Below are 9,278 nucleotides of genomic sequence, written 5' to 3'. Positions count from 1 at the left end.
ACACCACCTGGTCCCACTAGGCACATGATCTAGCTGATTTGCTTCTCCAAGTTTAGTGAGCATCGAAATCATATGGGGATCTTGTTAAAATGCAGATTTAGATTCTGTAGTTCTGGGGTGCTGCCCAAGATTCTGCATGTCCAACAAAGCCCCAGGTGATGGGATATGGCTGGCCCAGGGCTTAGAGCAGCAGGACGCTGACATGCACTGGTTGTGGGGCTATGACCAAGCACTTTTCCCACTTCCCCTTTCCTCTGTCTGGCAACAGGGGCTGCAGAGAGGGGACTAGAATCCTTCATGTCCCTGTGTCAGCTGAGTTCATGAGGACTGTGCACCCCACTGCTCACCCCCCTCTCGTTCTCTTTAGAGCTTTGGTCAGTGGGCCACACAGGCCCACCAGTCCTTTTCCATCTCTAACCTGTTGACTTCTAATCTCCTTCCTAGGCTGTCTCACTTTCTTTTTTTCTTTTTAATTTTATTCATTTATTCATGAGAGACAAAGAGAGAGAGAGAGAGAAAGGCAGAGACACAGGCAGAAGGAGAAGTAGGCTCCATGCAAGGAGCCTGATGTGGGACTCAATCTTAGGGCTCCAGGATCATCCCCTGGCCTAAAGGCAGGTGCCAAACCACTGAGCCACCCAAGGATCCCCACTGTCTCACTTTCTTGAGGAAAGCTGGTCCTCTCCCATTTTCTCTAAAATTCTACATGAGACATAGACCATGGAATCCATATATCTCCCTTCCTTTCAAAAGATTCTTGCTGGGTAAGAACCCCAAAACCCATTTTTGCTCTTTCTCATTCCTATTTCTTCTTGCTCCTTGGCAATGAGTTCCTTATGATGTCCAACCTAAAGCCCTCTGGCTGCCATGAAAGACATTTATTCACTCAACAAGCACTTTTTGAGTGCTTCTGAAATACAACCACTAGGGTAGACCTTAGATAAGTGGGATTCATCTGTTCCCTATCGTCTCCCCCCACCCTCACCCCCCACCATCTGTGGCTTAAAGTGAGCTAGATCCAAAGCTAAAACTCCTACAAGGACCACTTGTTGGACACATTTACTGAATTTCTTCTAATTCCATTCGGCTTACCTCTTCCCCTGTCCAATGCAATGGACTTGCCTCATCCTCCTAATTGGGAACACCCCATCTCCAGCCCCCAAACACACCCATTGTTCAAGCTGCCAGCAGCCTCAGCTCTGCCTCTTTCATATCCTGGCCCCTTTAGAATCCCGTTCCCTCCCCACTGGGTCCCTCTCACAGACAAACATTGATAATGAATAAATCTCTTTCAGAGAAGGGAGTGGGCTGGCGTGTCCATGGGGAAGGCCCTGCAGACACAGGCAGGATGGATGGCTGGTGGGAGCAGTGCTGTCGGCTCTAATTAACGTATTGTTCTCTAGGCTCCAGCAGGATTATGGATGAGCTCCACAAAGCGGCCCACTTAACCTGAGCATCCTGGTTCCAATCCATTACTTTCTCCACTGGCTTCAGCCTACAATTTGGCCTGGTGTGGAGGGGCTGAATGTGGGCAAAAAGCCAAGAGAGCTCAATTTGAAGAGCTCCCCAAATGCACCTGCCTACCTTACTTCTTCTACCTGACAGGTTAGCCTGTCAGAGGTCTGGGCTTTTATCCCCTCAGTGGACAGAGAATACACAACCCAAAGCACCACAAGTCTATGTTTCCAGGTCCCACCCATACAGCCTTACAGATAAACCCCGTGAGCGGCCCTCCAAGACGCAGGAGCTGCCTCACGATGCCCAGCTGGCAGAAAACAGTCAAACAGACTTTAATGATGACTCCTAAGCCAAGTCTTTCATTTGCATATCACTGAAAGTCTTGGCTATCTTGTGATTATTTTTTCATGCGTAAACCATTGTCTGAGGGCTGTTATATCCAAAGGTACAAATTGTACAAGACTTAGCTCTCACCCTGATGAAGCTCACAAGCTGGGGAAAAAGATAAGACACATTCTCAGAAGACCATGGTGCCACAGGTGCCTTGGAGGGAAGCACCACATGAGGGTACAAATGCGATGATATAAGAGTGGAGGTGATCTGGGTGATCAAGAGAGGTATCTTAGAAGTGGTGACGGGAAGGCTAGGAATGAGGCTGCCCCCGCAGTGGGATGTGGGAGGGAGGAAAAAGGAGGCGTGGCAAGAGTATTCGATATATTTCCAAGAGGCAAGGAGGATCCATCCAGACAGGTAACCTATGGGCAGAGTAGAAAGAAACACGAGGGGTTAATTAAGGAGCTTGGACCTTATGGCAGTCACAAACGTTGTTGCGCAGAAGAATGAAATGTATGTGTGGCTAAGAAAGTTCCTTTCCGGGACGTGCAGGAAGGGTTTAGAGACACACTATGTGGCCTTGGTAAAACCAGTTAGGAGGCTATACAGCCTGATAGGTTCTGGAATGAGGGTGGTGTCTATAGTCTCCCATTTGCTGGAGGAGGGGGTGCGATGCCAAACCCCAGAGACTGTAAGGGAGATGCCCCAAAATTGCTCGGTTAACTATGGCTGAGTTTCTGCATGAATATCTCTGGACTCCTAACCCAGGAGGCTTCGCTCATGATCATATTAACTGGAACTCGGTTCCCAGCCCTGCTAGTATCTCCAAGCACACAGTGACCATAAACTAAGCTACAGTGGCCTAGGCCCCCTATTTCTCCAGATGCTTCCCGGAGCAGGAGGCAGCAAGAACCCTGCCCATCCATATGCACCCTACTTAAGCTTCATCAGGGAAGTCTGCCTTGCAGGATTAAGGAGGCTGACTCTCCACCTACTCAGCTACCAATCCCAAGTCCAGCAGGAGCCATAGCAGCATGTGAGAAAGATGGAGACCCGAGCCAGAGAGGCTTAGACTCACATTCTCACTTTCCCACAACCTCAGGGAAGCTTCTTAATCTCACTGAGCTGCACTGTCCTCAGGTAGAGGGTAGGGTTATACCATATAATTTACGGGGTGGTGGTGAGAGTAAATGAGATGTGTGCGTAATAGGACAGATAGGGAGATACTAGTGTCATTATCATTATATTCTTATATATGTAAGGATGCTCCGACCTAGAAAAAGACCAGGAACATTGCTCTGTTGGAATTGGAAACATTGGAAAAGTTTAAGACTGCAAAGTAAAGTGTTGGATGGAAGAGCACAGTACTGGGATCAGAACCTAGGTCGAAGGATGGATCTCACTGCTGTTGGCCATGTGGGTCAAGCATGGTGGAGACTGGTAGGGCTCATCTGCGTTCTCCTTTTCTTCCTGGACCCACAGCTACACTACATTCCTTAGTCTCCCTGTCATAGATGTAGCCAGGGGACTACATTCTAGCCCATGGGATGTGGACAGGGGTGTAACGACCACTTCCGGGCCTGGCTCATAATAGGCATTAGGCATAAACGCTCACTTGCTTGACCCATCCACCTGCCAAATCAAGATCCTCCAAGCACCTTAAGAATAACAGAGCCACAAGAAGGAGCCTGGGTCCCCTCAAGCAGAGCATCCTCCCCAACTCTCACTGAAGAGGGGCCTGAGAAACTTTTATGGAGCTAACCCACTGAGATTTCGGAGCTGTTTGTTATAGCCTTAAGTCCAGCCTGACTAACCACCTGGCAAGCCGCTCACCTTACCTGAGCCTCAGATTCCTCACCTATAAGACAGGCCCACCAATACCTGCTCCCAGGTCTGTGAGAAGGTGGTTGCGATGTTAGAAATGACATAATGAAGGAGGAAGCACTTAGGCAAAAAGCCAAGGATTCACTCAGGGCAACCGTTGCCATTAGGGCACACAGCCGCCCACCCCTCATATCATGTCATGTCCCAAGCCTCTCACTCGGCTCATCTTGTACTTTGACCACTGGCTGGGTAAGGACAAGAATACATCAGGCAAAACCAAAAAAAAAAAAAAAAAAGAATACATCAGGCGACATGCATCAGAATTACCCATCTCTACACTAGACCTCTTAGTCTCTTCCAGAGAAAAGCTTCAGTTACCTTACCTATGTCCCCACGCCCTCATTTCCCCACCCCAAAATACATCCATCAGTGCTTATTATCTCTCCTGGGTGGGCCAAGGGCAGGTGTCTGACTGGTCCTCCTGTCGCCAATCCCCCGCCAGTCTGGAGTAAGCCACGCACCCTTCACTCATCTTTGTAGCAAAGACACCTCCAGGCACTTTCTCCCCACCTTGGATGTCTCATTACAAAAGTTAATAGGGATACAGATCATTAAGTCCCCCCACCTCCTTGAGGCAGGAAGTACAAGTTGAGAGTAGACACCATTCACTGGAGAAGGCACCAGTGCAGCCTACAAGGTAACCACGTGGGGTGCCTGGGTGGCTCAATTGGTTAAGCATCTGCCTTCGGCTAGGGTCCTAATCCTGGGGTCCTGGGATGGAGTCTCGCATCCGGCTCCCCGCTCAGCATGGAGTCAGCTTCTCCCTCTGGCCCTCCCCTCTGGCCTTCTCCCTCTGGCTCTCTCTCTCAAATAAATAAGAATTTTTTTTAAAAAAAGAAAATATAAAAAGTTATAAAAGGTAACCATGCAGAAGGAAGTACATGTACACCTGTGTGTGTGTGTGTGTGTACGTGTGTGCATGTAAGGGGTACATGTGTGTATCCACGTGGATGTGATTGAGCTATATGTGCATGAAGAGTGCATCCGTGTGTTTGCTTCAGGGCTGTATGGATGTGTCTGAAGTGCTCATGCATGTGAGTCTGTGTGGGGTCCACGTGTATGTGCCCATGAGTGTGTGTCTGGGGATGGGAGGTGCCAGAAGAGGGCGGACAAAGGGGCCATCATTAGGTGAGTCCTTCCAGCCTCACTTCTAGGGTAGAATTGACTGGAACTACAGGGGAAGTCATTATTGTTGGGAAGATTCTGGATCTCTCCTTCCTTAACCTTCTCCCCAGATATTTTAGAATGGCAACTTTTCCCCCTCCATGCTCTGAAGAAGGCAGAGTCCTTTTATGATTCACCAGCTCTCTCGTGCACTCACCAAATATCTCCCCTGTCCTCCCTGCAGCAGGACCCTGAGCCCCTGGGCCCAGCCGCCCTTCCCTCTCCAGCCCTGCTTCAAGGAACAGTGTGCAAGAGAATTGTCTCTGGAACAAAGAGGGTCGGGAGGCCAGGGGGTGGGTGTTGGGTGGGGAGAAGCTGCAGCCCCTTCTGGGCAGGGAGGAGGACAGAGCTGAGCGGGAGGGACAGGACCTCAACTTTGGAGGGGGAGCTGCAGGGGAGGCTCTCAATTCTCCGCCCCGCGGGGAGCCAGGGAGAAGCATTCCGGGCATGGCAGGGCCTCCGGGTTAGGGACAAGCCCCTGACACGCGGGGTTTGCACAGGCGCACACAGGAAAGAAAATCAGAGGAGATGAAACCATACAAATTTCGGGTAATAGAAAGAGAGGAAAGAGATGTGCGCGTGGCCTGGGTCTCGGCTCAGAAAGGTCGATTCCAAGAAGACGCTGCTCAACTTTATATTACTTTTCAGAAAGCCAGTGAGCTGAAAAATAACTCTCACCTTTTTTTTTTATATTATTATTCGTTTCTTCTTCACATTGTTTTGTGCATCTCAGTTGTTCATTTCTCCCCGGCCTGATTTCATTTGGAGATTTGGCCTGGAGCCTGGAGGGGAAGACAGCCCTTCTTTTCAGAATGCATTTATTTCAAGCCCTCGGCAGCCCCCCCTGGTTCCACCCTCTCTCATCTTGGGGGTGGGGTGGGGGTGGGGTGGGGGCACACCCTCTCCTCTCATTCACAGAGGTCTGGGCGTTGTTCGTGGATGGATGTGTGCATGCACCCCTGTGGGTGCGTCTGGGTGCCCCACAGTGTGCATGAAAGGACATGTATGTGGGACGCCTGGGTGGCTCAGTGGTTGAGCTTCTGCCTTTGGCTCAGGATGTGATCTCGGGGTCCTGGGATCAAGTCCCACACTGGGCTCCCTGCAGGGAGTCTGCTTCTCCCTCTGCCTATGTCTCTGCCTCTGTGTGTGTGTGTGTGTGTGTGTGTGTGTGTGTCTCAAGAATAAGTAAATAATTTTTTTTAAAAAGGGGCACACATGTGAGTCTGCATACGTGGGAATGCACACATGTGGGCTGATGAGCGGCTATGAGGGGTGCGGGAGTGTGCACTGTGGGGACGCGTGTGGGTGTACATGAGCGTGTGCGCAGGCGAGGGCCCAGCACCCCCTCTAGGAGGGAGGGACCTGTGAGGCTGGGTTTTTCCATTTCCCTGGAGTCCACAGTGGCAGTGGCTGGCTCCCTCACCTTTCACCAAGCTCAGTAAGCCACAGATGTTGTTTGAACCAGGGGAAATGTCAGCCCCCAGGAGGAGCCCAGCTCTAAGGCAGAGTGAGCCCCTAGGAAGCACGGCAGTGTATTCTGGGTATTGTGCTTTGGATCCATTTGCATTTGCTCTTTCCAGTGACTAAGGACTGGTGGGTGGGTGTGAAGGAAGGGGGGTTTCTTCTCAGTGCCCACTGCCCCTCCCAGCTCCCAGGCCTCCTGGTGAGGCTGGCACCGGAGGAGGAAAGAGAGTGGCAAGAACAAGCGCCCTAATCAGCCCCCCTGATTTCTCCCCGACTCCCACAGGGACCCAGAAAGGCTCCTCCCAACCCCGGGTTTCAGGTGAGAGGCCACGTAGCCAATGCAGGGTTTTCTGGTGTTCATCATGCCCCTGGCAGGCACCTCTGAAAATAGCCTCTCGTGTTCAAGACTGCACACTCTACGGGGTCAGTAGCAGAGCCCCTGAACTTGCTGGAGGCAGAAAACTGGGGGATCCAAGTGTTCTTCCCTCCTTCTTTGGCAGCCTCACAGGTAGGGACTCTGTGTGATGGTCCCCTCCCCAGGAAGAGCCCAGTGGGTGGTGCAGAAGACACAGCTCCCCCAGGGCTGCAGCACCCCCTGGGCCCTGCTTCATTAGGACCAGCCCACTAGTTCACTGTTTAGACAGATGATGAAACTGAGCCTCAGAGAGGCTGAGTTACTTATCCAGGGGCACACAGTCAGCTCAGAGAAAGAGCTGAGCCACTGACGGGCAAGGCTCGGTCCTGGGCCAGGCGAGCTGCCAGGGGAAGACAGATCCCAAAGTGAGTGACAGGAAGAAATTCTTTAAGCTTGGGTTCTATCGGGTCACAAGCAGATCCGGGCCCTGCCCCAGGGACATCCAGTGCCTGGCAAAATGAGACCTCCTGGGGGACTGCAGGATCACCGGTATCTAGACTGCTGGCGGGCCCCCGAAGCTGCCTACAAGTTCACTACTGGATTATCACCATCAGTCTACATCTACTGAGACCTACGGGAGGCAGCGGGCTGGAAAGAGAGTCTGCGTGACCATGTTCGAGTCACTTAAGATTCTCAGCACCTGCAAAATGATGATGTGGATGGATGCCTAACTCACAGGGTCGGTGCCAAGTTTGAACATGCTGATCGGTGTGGAAATACTTTACGTGTCGCCCAGCACGTGACAGTGTTCAGATTGGGTCCATTTCCCTTCGGCTTTGATGGGCCGGGGAAGATTGAGAGCCACCACCAAGTATCCATAGGTGGGCTCAGTTAGGGTCACTGCTCTGCTCAGCCCCCCTCGACCCTGCCCTCCTCCACCATGTCCACTGGGGGAAGCTGGGGTGTGGTGGCCATGAAGTGGGCTCAGTCCAGGTGGTCCCCTGGTCTAAGATGGGTCCCTGGTCCCCCCCACCTCGTGCTGATTCTGTTGCGTTACATACAGAGCAGGATAACCTCTACTCGCCCTTTCTTTCCTCTTTGTTCAGGACCAGAAGCAACTGCCCGGCTACAGCAGGAAGGTTCTGGTTTGCTGGAGAGAAGGTCAGAGAGAGAGGACAAGCCTGTAGGTACTCCGCTTTTTCCTTAGGACCCTAGACCTCCGACTCACAGAACATGAGTCTTCCCTCTGGCAGAAATCCCCAACATTTGTGGATAATAATAACTGACACTTTAAGCCCTTCACAGTTGAAAAGCATCTTCGTGGCAGAGCGTGATGATAAGGAGCGTAGGCCTGGGCAGCAGAGAACCCAGGCTGGGCGGCTAGGCTCTGTGTGGAGTCGGTGGGCCGATACCCACCCAGGGGGGATGTTGTAGGATTCAGTGAGGTAACAGATGAGTTCATGTGACCCAGGAGCCTAATTAGCCCAAAATAAACATTCTAGCACTATCTGCACGACCTTGTGCAAATTGCTTAAACCCTCTGTGTCTCAGTTTCCTTATTTGCAAAATGAGGCTGATAATACTATCCACCTCATAGGGTTAAATGAGTATTAACTGAGGATTAATGGAGGATTAAGTGAGTTAATATTAATAACATAGAATAGTACCTGCTGCATGTTGAGTGCTTGGTGAAATAGAACTATAATCCTTACTAGGATTATTGGGCCACCACAACTGCCTTTTGACTGTTAGCCCATTCATAGAGAACGAAACTGAGGTCGGAGGGGTGAAGTCGCTGGCCCAAGACTTGAACTCTAGACCTTCTGATGCCAGCTGAGGGTTCCTTGCACTCCTCTGACCCCAGTTGCTTGGGCTGCTTTTCCTCCATGGGGAGACTGTCCCCGGGGGGGAACTCTGGCCTTCCTGGGTGTCCCTCCCAGCCCAGCCAAGACAGCCTCTCCCTCCTGCCTTCCCACCCAGCAGTGGCAGCTGGCTCAGACTTTCTCCCCAAACAGCAGAAGAGCTCAGAAGGAAGGGGCCATCAGGCTTCTGCCCTTGGGTTCTCCAGAAATTCTGGTATCAGTGAGCCTCCTGCGGTTTCGGTGCTTTGGCCATTGGGTGGCTGTGGAGTCACAGATGTCACTGCGTGTGTGGGGTGGGGGGGACATGGACCAGCGGGGTCTCCCTCCCAACCCCCTCCCCGGGCGGCCGGGCCTGCAGTGAGGGTCTCCCCGAACCCCGCGCACCGCCCCACCCCAGCACACCCAGGCGCGCGCACGCGGGCACCCAGCCCTACACGGAGGAAACCATCAAGCGCAAAGAATCCTCATGTGCTACTTTATATGGCAAATAATTGAGCCGTACCCTTGTGGTCTCAGTGAGGAGTTTCATCCATATTCATGCCCGGCGTTTCCTGTGGAAACGAACACGCAGACATCCCAGCACAATGATGGGAGCAAGAAATCTCAAGCCCTAATTCAGCGCCCCCCACTCCCCGGGAGCGGATGGAGATCGGGTCTAAGCAGCCCTGGGGACCGGCCCCTCCATCCCATCCCCATCCCGTCCCCATCCCGTCCCGATCCCGCTCTCCCTGTCTCTGGCTTCCATGCCTTCGTCCTTC

At 52.1% G+C, this 9,278-nt stretch overlaps 1 long non-coding RNA gene across 1 annotated transcript; it reads right to left on the bottom strand.

The window, feature by feature from the left end:
- Window positions 1–419: 419 nt before the first annotated feature.
- Window positions 420–5,621, bottom strand: LOC140594697 (uncharacterized). The gene is made up of 2 exons (XR_011995814.1): window positions 5,518–5,621; window positions 420–2,213 (listed from the first exon to the last, which is right to left on the bottom strand). It is a non-coding gene; the product is annotated as an uncharacterized lncRNA (long non-coding RNA).
- Window positions 5,622–9,278: the final 3,657 nt, after the last annotated feature.

Source organism: Vulpes vulpes, chromosome 12, assembly GCF_048418805.1.
Source record: "Vulpes vulpes isolate BD-2025 chromosome 12, VulVul3, whole genome shotgun sequence".
NCBI lineage: Eukaryota > Metazoa > Chordata > Mammalia > Carnivora > Canidae > Vulpes > Vulpes vulpes.
Note: the sequence above shows the minus strand (reverse complement) of the source record. Positions and strands in the feature narration are given on the sequence as shown.